The 17,194-nt window shown below is 41.0% G+C and overlaps 1 long non-coding RNA gene across 1 annotated transcript in view; it reads left to right on the top strand.

The window, feature by feature from the left end:
• LOC135294118 (uncharacterized) overlaps positions 1-16,909 on the top strand; it is a 32,343-nt gene extending 15,434 nt beyond the window's left edge. Inside the window, exons 3-4 of the long non-coding RNA XR_010356273.1 lie at positions 15,389-15,476; positions 16,772-16,909. This is a non-coding gene — a long non-coding RNA (uncharacterized LOC135294118). The remainder of the gene's footprint in view (positions 1-15,388; positions 15,477-16,771) is intronic.
• The last annotated feature ends 285 nt before the right edge of the window (positions 16,910-17,194 follow it).

The raw sequence follows: 17,194 nt of genomic DNA, 5'->3' as shown, positions 1-17,194 counted from the left end.
GTTCCATTTTCCTTTGTCTAACATGTACAACATTTGGCATGCTTCGCTCAACAGTTCTGTGTTAGAAAATACCATCCATGTCTGTTTCCTCACTAGTCTCCTTGTGTTCTGCCTGAAGACTGCAGAGCTTGCATCCAGCAGGCATTTCTTGATGGCTAGACACAGAGGCTCCAAAATTCAGTTAATATTTGGGTCAGATTCTGATCTTTGTTCTGCTGATGTGAACTTGGAATAACTCTCTATATTTCAATGATCCAGACTTGTACTTTCAGTGACAGAAAGTTTCTTGGGCTGGATTTCTGGCTGGGACAAATGGGTGTGCCTTTCTTGGACATGAGGAGCTACAGAGCTTGATGTAGATGAAGTTATGAATTTACTGAATATGCTGCTTTTACATTAGTAGGTATTAAAACTATGGTGTGTTTGGTATTTTGTAATTGGATTTGAAAGTCACAGCTGTGGAGTAGATTTCCATTGTGGTTACAGCCACTGAGCAGCTTTTAATTCACTGTCTGTAATGCAGCTGGCTGAGTAGCCAAGAAAACACAGAGCTCCAGATGGGGTGAAAGATCCACTTGAGAGAAGAGCAAAGGAACCTGTTTGAGATCTGTACTTCTTCAAGCAATGTCAGATATTCCTGAGCTACAGGCCTTGTGCTGCTGTCCCAGACTGCACTGAAGCACTGTTGAAATTTTATTTCTTTGCCCCTGGCATCCCCTGTTCTTATGAACAAGCAGTGGTTTCCTAGTGTACATATACATTTTTGCATAACATGAAAACCGTCCCAGTCTGTATTTTCCATTGCTGAAGGTATTTCTGTTATCTTTACCACATAAAAAGGGAAAGTGTTTTACATCCTTCTCTACATGTAAGACATATTAGCCCAAGGAAAGATGGTTGCGTGCTGGGAGGGCTTTTTCCTGTCTCTGACATTAGGCAAGTCAATCAGAGCTTGATTTTCAAACAGATACTTTATACCTCTTGTTGTTACTAAGATCAACAGGTACAAGTAGTTCAGTAGTAGTTCCTTGCTATCCATCAAGTATTCTCCACCATTTTGATGAGAAAGGAGACCTTTCCTGGCTAACAGCGGTCATGACGGAGTGATTCATTTGCATCAGTTAACACCTGCTGCCAAAGGATATGCAAGAGGATTAACAGAGAAGAACCAACTCTAGGAGCAGCAGGTTAATAAATTATTCTATTTTTGAGAACTTTTTCATAATTGCAAATAATTTCAAAACATTTATAAATTCTCTTTCTGACTTTGGACTAAGGACTTCACTGTACATTTGAGAAGCAAATGTCAGTATGAGAAATTGATGGAGAAGGAAGACTTGCTCACCATATGATGATCGACAAGTCTCGTCTTTATTCCCGAATCACCGATTATTATACACCTTTTAATTAGCTCATGCATAGTGCAAACTCCCAGCTCACCATTGGCTAACTAGCTATCAGCTAACTACGTGCTGTTTTTGGTATAACTATTCCACTTTCCCAGGCTATTTGCTCCACCACCTGTGTCTGTGCATTACTTCATCCGTGGGCCAAGGACACAGTTTAATTGGGATAGCAACTCCCTCATTTTCTATCTTGGTCAAATTAATCTCACTGTGAGCTTTAGCTGGGAGCTAGCTTGTTACAAAGTTCTCAACAAGAAATGGTGTCCTAAGTCTGACGACATGAAAGTTTATCCTCAAATCATTAGCAGCGCATTCATTAGCCATTTAAACCATTCATCGGGGTTTTTTATCCTCCAGGACCACTACTCCACTGAGCCAACATGACCAGCCTTCATCATGACAGCTTACTCTGGTCATATCAGGCATCATGTCTGGTTAATTTAGTGGAGTTCACTACACTCATACAGGACAAAGCTACATGAAAAAAATGGCTTTATTGGGTGAGGAATTCTCTGATGTGTTGGACTCAAAGAGTTATATTAAAGGGGTTCACAGAGTCACAGAACCACAGGAGGACTGAGGTTGGAAAAGACCTTTAAGATCATCTAGTCCAACCTATGACCTAACTTAACACCTCCTCATCAACTAAACCATGGCACTGAGTGCCACGTCCTGTCCTTTTCTAAACTCATCCAGGGATGGTGACTCCACCACCTCCCAGGGCAGACAATTCCATTGCCCAGTCACTCTTTGAATAATTTTTTTCTAACATTGAACCTAAACTTCCCATGGCACAGCTTCAGACTGTGTCCTCTTGTTCTGTCAGTTGCTGCCTGGGAGAAGAGACTTTCATCAAGCCCTTTGTTACTTGATGTGCAGCATGCGCCTCATTCAATCCAGTAAAGAGGCATAGCTCAGTGATCACTGATCATTACTTTCTTCCCAGCATCCTAGTCATTAATGTTCTCCCTATTCATAGTAACAATGCTTAAAATTTTGCAAATCTACCTTTTTTTGTGTGTGTGTTTGTGTGTGTGTGTGTGTGATATCAGAAGAAGAAAATCCCAGGTCTCATATTTAGTGACCTTTCTCTCAAAACATCAAGTCTTACAACAAAGAGAAAGATTTTAAGCAATATGGTTTATCACATACCTTAGAAACTATTAATTTCACTGATGGCTGTTGTTCTCCTTGGTGTAAGAATCAATTTTATTCAGTAATTTTTCAATGGGACTGACTTAATAGATAGAAATCAGAGTATTACTTTTTCTCCCCCGAGGGGAGTTATTTTCCTTTTGTCTTAACTTTCAGTGGCTCAATTTAAAGGTAGATTTTATAGTCATAATTTCAACAGTGGTCTCTGTGAAGCATTAAAAAAGTTTTTAACAGTGAAAAGGCAATTGCTACCTGCTAAGTGAAATAAAGATAAAATTGAGGAAGGAAAGAAAATCTTGCACTACATTTGCTATTCAATTGTTGTTGAAGTGGGTATCAACTTGCCAGTTTCATGGGGAGGTATGTGCTAACTGAGTTTTCATCTACTTTGCTGCAGCAATGACTTCCAGGCTTTTATGATTTATTTCTTGAAATCTTATTGTTTTAGAAAAATAATTTTAGTAATCACCTCAGTTAGAAAAAAATCTGATGAAAGAAGTAAAAAATTTTTGGGAAATGGTCTTTTCAGGAGCAAAAGGAGGAGAGGCTCAATCCAAGGCAAAATATTTTGTTTTTATGGAAAACATGCTTGCTTTTCACCGTCCAAGCCCACCAATTTGTTTCTAAAAGCTGCATGTGAAAGACCGATTTTTGTGTCACTTATACACTGCATGAAATTTTTTTCTGGGGTCATACTCATAATGGCAGGAGTAAACTCATTCATAATCGACCTACATGAATTAAAAAAAAAAAGACTGCAGTGTTTCTGAGCAGTCCAGCAATATTTTTCTCTGCAGCTACATCATGCTGAAGTCAGGGGTTCAATTGGCAGAGTTCAGTTGCAGGGACTGATATTTTCATCTCGTCATCACCACATTAATTTTTTTAACTGTGAGTAGCAGTGCATAGAAGCCAAGCTAAGAAAAGAGGATCAGGGGATTAAAAGGAAAACTGACATTAAGAATAGAGAAATAATTTTAAAATTCTTTAGATTGATTAATCTTGGTTGCATGCAACTCAGTCTCAACTGACCATTTAAACAGACCTCAAGGATTTACTAACCTTTTTTCAATTTATTCTGGTTTCTGTCCAGCTTCAGTCTGAGAGGACAAGGAAAGAATAACAATGTCTTCCTGGTCTCAAAGGCAGCATACCAGTAATTATTTTCTTCCTTATCTTTCTATGCAAAGTTCATCCTATGTGTGCTGAAAGTTTAATCACTGAATGGGAACTTTGCCTTGCTTTTGGATTATAGAATTAGAAAGTAGTTTGGAGGGACCTTTGAAAATCACCTAGTGTAAGCCCCCTACAATGAACAAGGACAGATATATAAAGATATAATTCTGTTACAAAGATACAAAGGTCTTATAAAGATACAAATCTGATTTTTTAAATTTTGAAGCATGAGCAGGTCTTAGTATTTTGGATCACCAGATGCAGAGTTATTTTTTCAAACTGACTCTAATGCGTATGACTAACACCTAACACCTGTTGTTACCCATCTACCAGCTGAGGCACAAAGTGGCTCAGAGTCGATTGCTTCAAGGATAAAAGTTGGTCAAAGAACCACTGCTCAAGATAAAATGTATAGTCATCATCACAACAAATGCTTATAATCTTCACTAGAAAAGGAAAGAGAATTATAAATAATCTCCCAGGTGAAATTTAGTTACATATGGAAAAACTCTTGAGCTCAAGCAGACAGTTCAATCAGAGAATGTATCAATGAGAAGGCATCTGAAATGATTGATGAAGTGGAAGAAAATTAAGCTGATTTTTCATCAATCAAGCTGAGAAGAGGTATCTCAGAGAGATATCCAGAGGTTAGGATATTTTTTAAAATTTATTTAAAAAAAATACTTTGGAAATATCTGCTTAAGAAGCCAGGCCAATTAAGTATTACTGAACTGAGATTTCACTGGAAAATGAAATGGAATCAGTGCCTCAGAGTCCTCGCCAAGTGAAGAATGGAAATTGTGGAGTATAGATCTGACAGGGAGCAGAGGCACTGGAGGAGACCAAAGGGTTGTGTCTGGAAGCTTTGCACAATGACATCTGACATCTGAGGCCTCAACTGCAGCAGGGTGTGTGCCAACTGCTGCTGGAAGCTGGGAACAAGAACAAATGAGACACCTCATGTCTGGCATGCTCTAACGCTGCTGGAGAGGAGGTTTGCACATGAGCTGCTAGGAGGGGTGACCAGGCTCCTGGAGCTGCAGTTGTAGCAGTTCAATAGCTTGGTTCATTGGTGGGGGTAAATGCAGACCCAATCAAAGCAAAAGGATGGGCTGTGAACAAGTGTCCTGTCTCTGAGGATAGCAACATTGAAGTACACCAGGTAAAGATTACAAAATAATATGGGTGGAAATTTGTCTCTGACATCTGCAATCTCCCTGCATCATGACCATAACTCCTGGAAAGATAGTGGCAACGTGACGGCCACACTATACATGTAGTGCTTTGTCCTGGGTTTCCCTGGGCCCTGTCTGGTGAGCCTCAGCGTTAACAGCATGTGCTGGGCTTCCATTCATTGTATCTAAGACAATGCAGGGAGGGGCTGTGTTATAGCCTGCAAAATTGTGTTTATATAACCAGAAAGTTAGAATGTGTGTTGAAAGTTCTGGGGATGGGGAGCTGAGAATCATGTGGTGTGTTTCAGAATGCAAAATCTGAGAACATTGAAGGACAGGTATAAAATAAGTACAAAATCTGATGTAATGCAGTCTGCATTGGCCTTCAGAGGGATCACTCTAGTAAAGCACCCCCAGAGCCATACTGGGACGTTGTCTGGGAGACAGCTAGTGGAACACACCAAGACTGAACCATGGAACAAGGTAAAATGACAGCAGAGTGGAGTGGCTGAGCTGGCTTCCCAGCCTCTTCTCATTTAACAGGGCAGGTATGTCTCTGCCTCCTGCTGGATTCCCCATCTGAGCAGCCTCTAACTCCCAGAGATGGCATGTAGAAAAGGTACAGCAGAGAGAAGTGAAGTGTACCTTCAAATTTTCAAATGTTTTTTGCTTGAATTCCAGAAATCCCATAATGGGATTTCCTATTTTCAAAACTTTTCAGGGAAAATTATTGATGTACAGTGGTACACCTGGTTGCTGCCTGCTGAGGGACTGCCTGTACAGGAGCGCAGCAATCTGCCAGGGAAAAGCAAGGAAGACATACCTGACAGGTCTTGCTGAAATGGCACTGTTTCCATCAGATAGTGATAAACAAGTAAACTCCAATAAAAAATGTCTTGGAAACCTCCCAATGGGAAACACCCATTAGTGACACATCAAATCATCCAGACCCCGCTCAATCATCAGCAAAAAGTTGAGTTTGTTGAAGCATAGAGAACATGAAGTTACTAAAGGATATTTATGAGATTCAGTCTATGGAAAATGCTTTGCAAAGCAAGAGTGTGTGATTTTATAAGGCTCCAGTTCTCATAAGATGTTTTCTTTTGCCAAAACATGTCAATGGATGCATGTATTCGTGTAATCCTCTCATTTTCCTGAAGAATATTGCTGCTTACTTCTAATTAAATCTGGGTTTTGTGGAAGCTCACTGGTACAGGTTGTGGGGTCAATGTTCCATGAGCATCAGTCATGATCAGTCTCTTTGATAAAGTGCAGTTATGCCATGCTGTCTTTTGGATATTGAACAAGCTAGGGAAATGCCAGCACTTTGTGAGAGAAATACTTCTCGTTGCCCTACTGGTGACAGGTATAGCAAAATAACTAATATAAAAGAGGTGACTATATGTGACAGATATCAATGAATATGCATGAAAAATGCATTTATCTATGTATATAGATAGATGTATAAACAGGTGTATAAACAAAAGGAAATGCAAGACAGGCACCATCAAAAAGCTAGGACTAAAAGATAGTTAAAGAAATGCATGGAAGAGGGAGAACTATTGGTTGGTGTAGGTATCTCAGATAGATTATCCAATCTTACCATCACTTAAGCTGGAAAAGATCTCTAAGATCATCATCAATTCCAGTCATGAAACCAGCACTGTTAAACACCACTAAACCATTTCCCCAGGTATCACATCCATATATTTTTCAAACTCAACCACTTGTCTGGGCAGCCCAGTCCAATGTCTGACCACTCTTTCTGGAGAGAAATTGTTCCTTGTATCCAATCTAAACCTCTCCAGCACAACTTATGCCCACTTCCTCTCATTCTATCACTTGTTACTTGGGAGAAGAAACTGAACCCACCTCACTACACCCTCCTTTCAGGAAGTTGCAGAGACTGATAAGGTTTCCCCCTGAGCCTCTTTTCTCCCAGGCTAAACTACCCCAATTCCCTCAGACCCTCCTCATAGAACTTGTGCTCCAGGCCCCAGGTCCTTCTCCACAGAGCTACTTTCCAGCAGGTCAGCCCCCAGCCTGTACCAGCGCTTGAGGTTATTCCTCCCCAGGTGCAGGACCCTTGCTGAATTTCAGAAAGTTCCTCTCTGCCTGTCTCTGCAACCTGTCAAGATCCCTCTGAAGAGTCCCACAGCCCTTTGAGGTCCCACAGCCACTCCTCCCAGTTTTGTATTCTCAGTGAAGTTGCTGAGGAGGAAATGTGCTGAATTCCAGTCAGCTGGGACCTGCCCAGTTAGCCAGGACTGCTGGTAATCAATTGAAAGTAACTCTGTGAGCACTTTGATCAGCTTCCTCAGTACTCTTTTGTAGATCCCATCCATCCCTATAGACTTGTGCATGTCTAGGAGTTGTAGCAGATCAATAAGCATATCCCTTGGATTCTGGGGACTTCGTTTTTCTCTGTGTCCTGTCTTTTAGCTCAGGGGGCTGGTGAACAGCTGGTCTTACTCTTAAAGTCATGCAGATAGCCTCAATGTTTTCACCATCATTTGTCACTATGTTTTCCCATGTATCCAATAAAGGATGGAGATTCTCCTTAATTTTACTTTTGTTGCAATTTTTTTTTTGTATTTATAGAAAGGTTTTTGTTGTCTTTTACTGCAGTAGCCGGATTAATTTCTAGCTGGTCTTTGGCACTTCTGATGGCCCTTTTCTCCCTGCATAACATCACAAAATTTTTGTAGTCTTCCTCAGAGGTTTGTCCAGCTTGCTCTTGAATCTTTAATATTTACTTCTTGAAGAATATCCAGACTTCCTGGACATTTTTGCCCTTCAGGATGCTGTCAACCAGGCTCCTAAACAGGTCAAAATCTGACCTGTGGAAGTCCTAGTTGTCAGTTCTGCCAGTCTCCCTCCTGACTTCTGCAAGAAGTGAAAATTCTATAATTTAATGATTACTGGTTCTAAGACAGCCTCTAACCATCACATCTCCCACTAGTTCTCCTCTGTTCACTAAAAATATTTCCTGTGGGGCACCTTCCCTGGTTGGCTCACTGATCAGCTGTGTCAAGTTGTCCTAACACTCTCTCCAGGAATCTCCTGGTCTGTTTCCTCTCTGCTCTGTTGTATTTCCTGCAGACTGGTAAGCAGAAGTCCTCTTAGAAGAAGGGCTAATGATTGTGAGACTTTTCTCAGCTGCTTACAGAATATTCCTTCTGCCTCCTCATCCTGCTTGGGGGGTGTATAACAGACAGCCACCAGGATATTTGCCTTGTTGGCCTTCCATGGAATCTTACCATTCGACCCTTTGGTCCCAGTCATTAAGCTCCAGACAATCAAGACATTCCCTAAGCTACAGGACTACCACACCACCCATCCTTCCTTGCCTATTCCTTCTGAAGAGTTTATTGCCATCCATTGCAATGCTCCAGTTGTTCAAGTCATTCCATGATGGGAACTATGTCCTAATTTTCCTGCTGCACAATGGCTCCCATCTTCTTTTGTTTGTTGCACTTCCTGCGTGCATTGGTGTAGATGTACTCCAGTTTGGTTATTGACCTTAACACATTTTTGGACAGGGAAGCCCAAATTCCTGTGTGGCCATTCTCAGGTGCTTCTGTGGTTTCTATCACATTGAAAGGCCTTGTGTCTTTGCTGCCAGAAGGATCTCCATCCCCTGCTTCCACAGACTGAAGGATCTGGCTACACACCATCCCTTAAATATTAGTGCGCTGCCCACAGGCTTATTTCTAGCAAGACTCCTCTTACCCTTTTGTCCTGTCAAATCTAGTTTAAAGCTCTTTCAATGAGCTCCTTATTCCCTTCACACTGCCAGAATCTTCTCTTCTGGATTCTCCTGAGAACCTCAACTCTTAACTTATATCCTCCACTTGCACTTGAGTTATAAAGTCACCTAAACTAGCTAAATAACACATCTCCCACAGCCTTCATCTTGTCTTTATTTCTGAATAATCCAGGGGTTGTAGAGAGTTAGAACCTGAAAGAAACACCTTAGAGAAGAAATCTGTAAATCTGCAAAAAGCCAGAAAATTCCCATAATCAAAGCCTAGTAGTAAATGTGTCTAAAGATCTCAAATCTCATAGCAACTACAACATTGGAAAAGGATATACAGACATACTGCAGAATTTTCTGATAATCACAGTCATTACTGAAAATGGAAAGGAAAACTTTTGAAGCTTATACCGAGTCTTGCAAAGCAGAGGGGAATCATATAATGCTATGAACAGTTAAAGTCTGTTAGTATCATACTAGTACCATAATCTGAGAACACAACCACGGCTGGCAGCTAAGCCGTAAGAGGGTGCCAGCACAAGCCCTGATCCGTCTGTGATGAACGATTTGGAGCTGTCTTGCAGCCATGAGTCATCGTGCTAGGAGCTGTACAAACATGGCTGACCCAGCGTGTGGTGGGTGAGCAGGTCCTGGAGGGAGGGAAGGAGATGAGCACTCAGTTCTGCATGCGAGCAGGCAGTACAGGTGTGCAGTGCAGGTGGTGCAGAGAGAGCAGGAACCGCCTTAATCCTGCCTGGGGTGAGTCCTTGCTCGTGTGACTGAAAGGTAGCTGCTGTCCCAAAGCACTCATGGTGTGTGCCTGGATCTGTCCCTGAAAAATGCTTTGTTTGTCTTTTCATCACACCCTGGGGAACTTCACACCTGCAAAATTCAGATCCTAAAGAGCTCTGTTGGCTAAAGTTTGCATGGTCATATCATTGTGATTGTTGTAAGGGAAGAAACATCTATTGCATTCTCTGTTTTTTTTCCAGAGAAGGACTGGCCTATCAAACAAGATATAATGCAAAGACTATGGGGGTACTATGGTATTTATTACTAACAGTTTCTCAGTGTTTTGTGTAATATCCTATTTTTTTTTTTGCTTGGCAAATGGCCAGAGTTCATTTTCTTCATGTTTTTAAGAAAAAAAATATTAGCCATAGTCAAATCACTAAATGTGAGGTGATTTGGCTTTTTACATGGTATGAAGATGGCTGCCCATTGTGAATTCCTTGCAAGAGATTTACAATATATTTTCTTAATTATGCATTATGTAGGAGATAAAAAAGTATTTCCCCTCCTTTAGCACTGAGTGAGCTGTGGAAACCCAGGGCACTGGGAATATTTCTCTGTCTGCTCTGGGGTGTCCTGACCCCCAGGGGAGCACTAACTTTGACCCTCATTCATGGAGAAAGTTTCCTAAACTTCAAGATAGACTAGAATCCACAAAAGTGTGAAATACATTATAGAGAGTAGTGTAGGTGTATCACTTGGTGAGAAATTTAGGTTTTGGTATTCTTGCTCTGTTGTGGATGGAAGCAAGATGGAGAGAACAGGGTGTCGTCCTGGGTTTCTTCTTCATGCTTCTTCCTTCTTCTTCATGGGTTTGGGTGGCATATGTAATTGGGCAGAAAAATCCACATTGTGGGCTCTTTAGGATCAGTTATTGGGTTAAAAGGGGAAATAATTGGGTAGTTTATTTTTAAAAGACCTTGTAACAAGAGATGACTAGCCATTTTTGCGGTGCTTTTCTAGTGCGCTGAGCCTGGTGTGGACAACGTGCAAAATTTTAGATAAGAAAATAATAAACAAGAACCTGAAGCCCAAAAAAAAAAGCCAGTGTGTCTCTCTTTCCTGACACAAAACCACTCCAGGAGGGTCTCCCCTGACAGGGGGGGCCCAGCCTGACACTCAGAAGTTGAGGAATCAACAACAGGTACCCTGACAGTGAGCGTCTCTGCATTATCTTTGGTTTTCTTCTTCATCTCTGCCCCATCCCAAGCATAAGTGCATCCCAGTCCTCCACGCCGTCTTCAGGATTTTCCATGCTCTTTTTCCACATCTGTCTCTCCTTCAGCTCCCAGAAGAAACCAACAAAAGACAACATAAGGAAAAAGTTGCAGCGCTGGGAACTGCCTCTTGTGCATATCACGTGGCCAGTTCGTCTTCAAGTCTTTTATACCCCAGGGGGTTGTATCAGCTAACCCTGGCCCTTCCTATAGTTTGTCAGTCAGCTCTTCTTTGCCATTTATTGGTGGAGACTGCTTCCTTGTAACTTGTTTGGAGGTCAGGTATCACCTCTTTTTCCCTTTGCTTATCCTGGTATCACCAGGAAAGCTTAACAGTGCCGAATGTGATTTCTAATATGCCTAGGGGATGCTTCACACTGGGATGCATGCACACACATATGCTCTATCTGATAGAGGTGCATTCTCTGTCTCTGCCTGCAGTGGTGGAGGGGGGCTCCCACAGCTTTAGGACAGTGGCACAGCAAGCCCAGTTTTTACAAAGCTCTTAGGAAATGAAGGAGAATAATGTTGTTAGCTAACACTGGTGTAAATCCAGAAGAAATAAAATTATATGCTGAAATAAGGTAACAAGAACTTACTGCTCAGAGGCTGTAGCCTGCACATAGTTACATTGCTCCACATGTTTTTGTTTAACACCAGTGTGTCACTGGAAACATGGAGAAAGCTACATGACCTTGCCTCTGAGAGGACTGATGCGTGACTAGATTGAACTGAAAAATTATAACAAAAGCAATAGAACAACCCTTTATGCTGCTCAAACACAGTTTGTGTCTGCCTCTGTCTTCACCTGTATCTTTGCTGCTTCTGCAATTGTCCTTTAGTAAGGAACACCATTAGGAAAATTGTTACTGCTCAAAACCAGTTTGGTTTTACTCACTGAGCAGAAACAGCTTGTGAATCACTTTCAGCTTCTGCCTGCTAAATTTACAGGTGTCATGACCTGGTGTTCAATGTTTCTTCCTAGGATTCCACTTTCTTCTGTGATCCCCAGGCATAAGCAACTGGATAATTTTTAACTCAAGACAGTTTTGACTGGCCGATGACAAATCACCCAAATTCCCCATTAATTCTTGTTATGTAGTGATGCAGGGCACCTTATTTCTTCCCTGTAAAAGTTTGGATTTCTCATCATTTTCTTGCAATACAATCTTTTCAGACATCCTTTATTGTGTGTCCTGCTTCTTCTAGTCAAGCATTTGTTCATCCTTGCATTACAGATATCTTCACTAAATGTTCTAGTGAAAAAAGTCAGCAGTGCTATGTTGGGTTTTTAGAGTTTTCTCACTACGTTTCTCACAGACATTTCTTGGTCTGAAAAAGTTTATCACTATGTGCACAACACCTTCAACCAAAGACAACATAGACAGACTATAGGTTTTATCTCATGTGGCTTTGAGTCTACTATGCATGTTCTTGTAACTGGCCATTTTTTAGTATTGAATGACCTTTCTTGGTAATTGTACGAGGATAATTTTACTGACTGAAAGCCAAGTTAATCTGAGTTGGGAGGAGAGTGTTAAAAACAGATTTGGTGAGGGGGAAATAGTTTCACTCAAACTGACCTTTCAGCTGGGTATGCTAAGAATATCAGTTTGAAACAACTTTTATTATGCCTACTGTTGTTCATCCTCTGCCTGTTTTGAATAGTATTCCTATTCAGGGATGATACACTCCCACAGATATGCTTGAGCCTTCTGCTGGAGAGAGATAATAAAACCACAGCCTTGTGGTAAACTGTGTGCATAAAGGCTTTTGATATACTGGGGCAGGCAACAGGCTCCCCGTTTTTGCTAGGATGAGCTTAGCCTAAGGGAGCCTCTCCCCCTGTATGTCTCTGCTCCCCAGTGTTGTTAGAGAGTAGGTAATGAAAGAAACCTACTCTCTGCAGTTCAGCTGTGGATTGGTGGCTGCCCTGGCTACCTGGTATATGTTGATTCACACAATCTGTCATCTAAAGAGCCTTTCCATATCTCATATTCACAGAATTTACTTTATAGATGCAGACCTCTGAAAAACTTCTATCTCATTCATCCCTTCTCCTTTACTTTTATCCCAAGCAGCTATTAAAAAAAGACAGTAAGCTGTCTAGATATTGTCTTTAAAATTTTTCATCAACTCCTCAAAGTTTCCCTCTTTTATTGCACCTTTATCCTCCTGAGGTGCACTGCACTGTGAGTTTCTCTGCCTAACACTGCTGACTGGAGGTGAAAGATCTTGGATCTGTAGTTCGTCTGTCTGGATTTCATTTAGTGTTCATGTTGCTCTTTGAGTTCCTTCCAGGCATGCACTGTGTTTTCCTGGGCCATCAGAGTTCAGGAAGTTGGAGTTAATGGCCTTTGTAGAAGACATCTGAAATGCATGGGGCCTTCTGGCACTCTGTGCCTTCTACTTCTGGAACCCCTTAAAATTTTGTTAAAAAGCATAAGTAGTTTCAGAGCAAAGCTGTCATTGGGACATGAAACTACATGCAGGAACGTGGTAACACAATGTCCTGCTGTTCACTCATGGTAACTGGAGAGAGCTGTTGTAATCATTGATTTCACTGTGGTTCCTCACACAAAATATGGACTCAGGGTTCAAAAGTGCACAGGCCCTGAGGTGTCACAGTGGGCACAGCTCAGCTTGAAGATTAAGGATGAGTTAAACCTGCTGGTTAGCTTAATTTTTGCATCCTGAAACTGTGACCTCAAAGTCTTAGGATGTGGCCTTCATGTTTGATTTACTGAGAGCCTGGTTTGTCACAATGATAGAAATAGTAGCCCTTGTTAAATCCTGACAGTGAGTTTGAATTTGAAGCTACCTTAATGGAAACAGGAGATGTTCAATAATGGCAGCATCATATATCTTAGGCAACCTCTCCAACCCTTCTGTGTCTGGCCTTGTTTCCATTCAATATGCAAGAGAATGTGATTTTGGATGCACGTAACTCCCTATACCTCTTGCTTCTTTCTTCTTTTTAGCTAAATTTAAAAAAAAAAAAAAGAGCATAAAATTACTATGATTCAAAACACTGGTTTCTGAGAACATGGAAAATATGAACTTAAAAGTGTGGGTTTTTTTTGATAGATTAAATGTGAAAGAAGAGATGATGAAAATAGTGGTTGTTCACAAATGTTAAGAGTAGCAATATGAATGCCATGGTAGAGAGCCAGGAGAAAAACACAATGAAAAAGAAACTCTAATGTTAAATATTTGCTACTTCCATAGCAGAGAACTAAGAAGGAGCAGTTGTGAGGAGTAGTTCATCAGCTTGTGGAGTCTGGTTTGTATTAGTGAGCACCAGGTCACTCCAGTCCACTATGTTGTCTTTACATATTGCACAGCTGGATATTTATTTTGTGTGGAGTAAATCACAGTTCTTAGGAAAGGGAATCAAATATCCTTCCATGGTAATGCCCCTAGTTCATGTAGATGTATCTAAAATTTTTTTGATACCATCATATGAGATATATAAATATGTCCCTGGGGAAAATAAATTCACTGACTTGACCCAGCTGTATCTGCTTTAATTGGCTCAGCACAACACTGACCCAAAAGAGGCTTTTCTTGTGTGTTAGTTCCACCTTAGGGAGAGTTTTCACTGCAGTGGGGATGGGTGGCTTTTGGGCCTGGTGACCTCTGACAGATGAAGCAGCATTGAATGGCAGACAACTCAAGAAGATCTATAAGCACATCTCAGTCCAACCTGATCCCTAGGCAAGCTGCAATTCCACAACAAGTTATAGCAAGTCATTGTCGTCTGTACTCTGTATTGGTGTTCTTAGCAGAGGGACATTCCCTGAGCTTCTTGCAAGGTCCTGTATTAGATGAGTCAGATACCTTGCAGGAAGAGGTGTCCCAGAAAAAATGTCAGGTGTTTTGTAAACAGGAAAAAAAAGGTAGTACTTTCCTTTTACAATAGCATTAAAAAAAAAAAGTAGAAAAATTGATTGCAATGGGTAGAAGGCATACAACTTTCTGATAAGAATAATCTCAGAAATATGGAAGAGAAATGAGGATTCTCAATTGTGCATGATTTGTGTTATGCTTTGCATAACATGGTTTAGCTGAGGATAGCTCAAAGGTTCTCAGTATAGCAGCACTTTTAAGCTCTGGAATCTTTTCACTGATTTTAGACATGCTGGGTCAAACAGAAGCTTTTTGTCCTGCCCTGGATTTCATATAGATACAGGTGTTTGCTGCCATTTCAGAAACTGAAATATTCAATCAATTTAGGCATAATAAGTTATTGTGTCTAAATGCTGAACTTCCAAAGGACATGGAAGAAAGAGCTGCCTGGTTCTTCAGTTTTGGAATTACTATAATAATAACAGATATTTAATTTTTTTTTGAACCATGGAAAATTTAAAATATCTCTTTAAGGAAGAAACAAAATTGCAGAAGACTTTATTTTTTTCTTTAAAAGCAAAAGGAACATTTATCTAACCTTCAATTCTTCCCTCACTTCTTCCACTACATTTTGTAGGTCTACTTTCAGAACCCATGAAAAAGCTGAGTAACTTGATTGCTTCTCAGCATACTCTAGATATCTATAATCTGTACCAATTTTATAACTTATCTTTTTTTCTTAAGAACATCTCTTGACTGGAGTGATAGTGGAAGCACTGTTTTTCTCTAAGCTGACAGGATAAAGAACATCACCTCCCTGTTTTTAATAATTGTGCCCTGTTTTTCCTTCTCTGTCTGCAGGTTCATCCTCCAAATAATATGAAAACAGAAATAGGAACATAAAACTTAAAAACTGGATTTCTTGGAACTGTGAGCCAACAAACCCAAGGTTTTTCATTATCTTTTTCCTCTCCAAGAGAATTTCTCAACTTAGGGATCTGAAACGACAAAGAAAATTGGTTGGGTTTTGATTTATCCAAAATAGCAAATCAAAAGTATATGCAAAGTACATTATTGTGATTCATGGTGACTATATTTATAGTAGTTATTTTTTAAATTTAATTTTGATTATCCAAAGATATTTTAAAAGTCTCCATTATCCCAGTAATCAGGAGTATATTAGCTTCGTTAAGCAAAATAATTATTTGGACCCAAGTCAATAGCCTCCCTCCTTTTGCAGTTCCTGCCTGAATGTGTTACAAATGTTTGAGCCCTGAGTTTGGTTGCTAGGTAATTGGATCTGTGGGTTTTAGAGGTAGCCTGAGGGGACAAGGTGCAGTGGTGGAGCAGCCCTGTGGAAGTGATGCCAGACTGCTCTAAGTGCTGTCATTCCCATGTTCATCTGTCATGAAACAGAATCTCTGGGTTTGGTCACTTACCTTTGCTCTGGTTAGGATATGTTGTCTGCCCAAGCCACTAGGCTACAACCAGCAGGACAAAAATGGCTTTAGCAGATCCTCTGTGACTCATAGGCTTTGTTGCTTTGTTCCTTGGAATAAAGAAGTCATCTGTAAAAAAAAAAAAAAAAAAAAAAAAAAAAAGTAAAATCAAGTCACATCTGTGACTGAGGAGGGCTGTCTTCGTTCAGTGTGAGCGCTGTAGTCCTGTAGAGGATGATGGAAAGACCAGGGCAAGATTACTGTCTGTCTTTCACTCCGTAGTGCCATGGGCCTCCTGCTCTGCATTTGTGAATTTACATCCCAAATTTTGGCATCTAGTATAGATTTAGTAATGTTGAGGTAGCACTGGTAGCCCTGTGTAGGTCCTGGTGCATGCAGACAGAAGTGCACTGGAGGAAATCAGTGGATAAACCTGCAATCAATAAGCAGAGGGTAAAGATATACTTCCCTGAAGAGTTCACAATCTTTGCTCAAGACATAAGAAAAGATAGATCTGGAGAGAAATACACAAAAAATGAGCTGTGGAGGACAGAAGGTGAGGACAGAGTTTAGTTGGAGAGCCACACCATTCCCTCCTTGCTGTGCCCTGTGTAGGAATGTGTCTCACCCACCCCACACACCTCACCCGAGGTCAATGCCATCACAGCTTTGGAATAAGACTTGTGCATATTGTAGAGCAGATATTTCTATGTTACTACTCAAGAGCTGCACAGCTGGAAATATAATTATAATATAAAAATCTATCTATAAATTCAATATATTTATCTTTGTGTTTTAGTCACAGTCACTAACTGGAAGAGTCTCCAACCTTGTAAGGAAATCTGGGATGGAGGTCACTGCAGGTGCTCTGAGCAGCTCTTGCCAGTGCATGGGGCAGCTTGCCAACACCATCAAGCTTGGACCTCCTCCCCAGCCCAGGAGCACCTTCTGGCTGCGAGCCTTGCCCAGGCATCTGTGGGGTGGGGATGGGAATTGAGGGGTGTCTCCCAGAGCACATCTGCACAGAGCTGCCAGCAGTGGCAGCCTGGAGGAAAATGTCACTCAGCATATTGGAGATGTGCCCTTGCCTCATGAAGGAACTTTCATGTCGGGGACTTCACAAAGCATGTGGTACAAGGTCTGCATCCCAGCTGCTGCCAGCATTCACCTTTCCTCCCTGTGTTCCTAGTGCAACCTTTCAGAGCACTATGACACTATTTCTAAGGGT

The sequence above is a fragment of the Passer domesticus genome, chromosome 2 (genome assembly GCF_036417665.1).
Source record: "Passer domesticus isolate bPasDom1 chromosome 2, bPasDom1.hap1, whole genome shotgun sequence".
Taxonomy (NCBI): domain Eukaryota; kingdom Metazoa; phylum Chordata; class Aves; order Passeriformes; family Passeridae; genus Passer; species Passer domesticus.
This window is presented reverse-complemented; position numbering and strand designations above follow the sequence as displayed.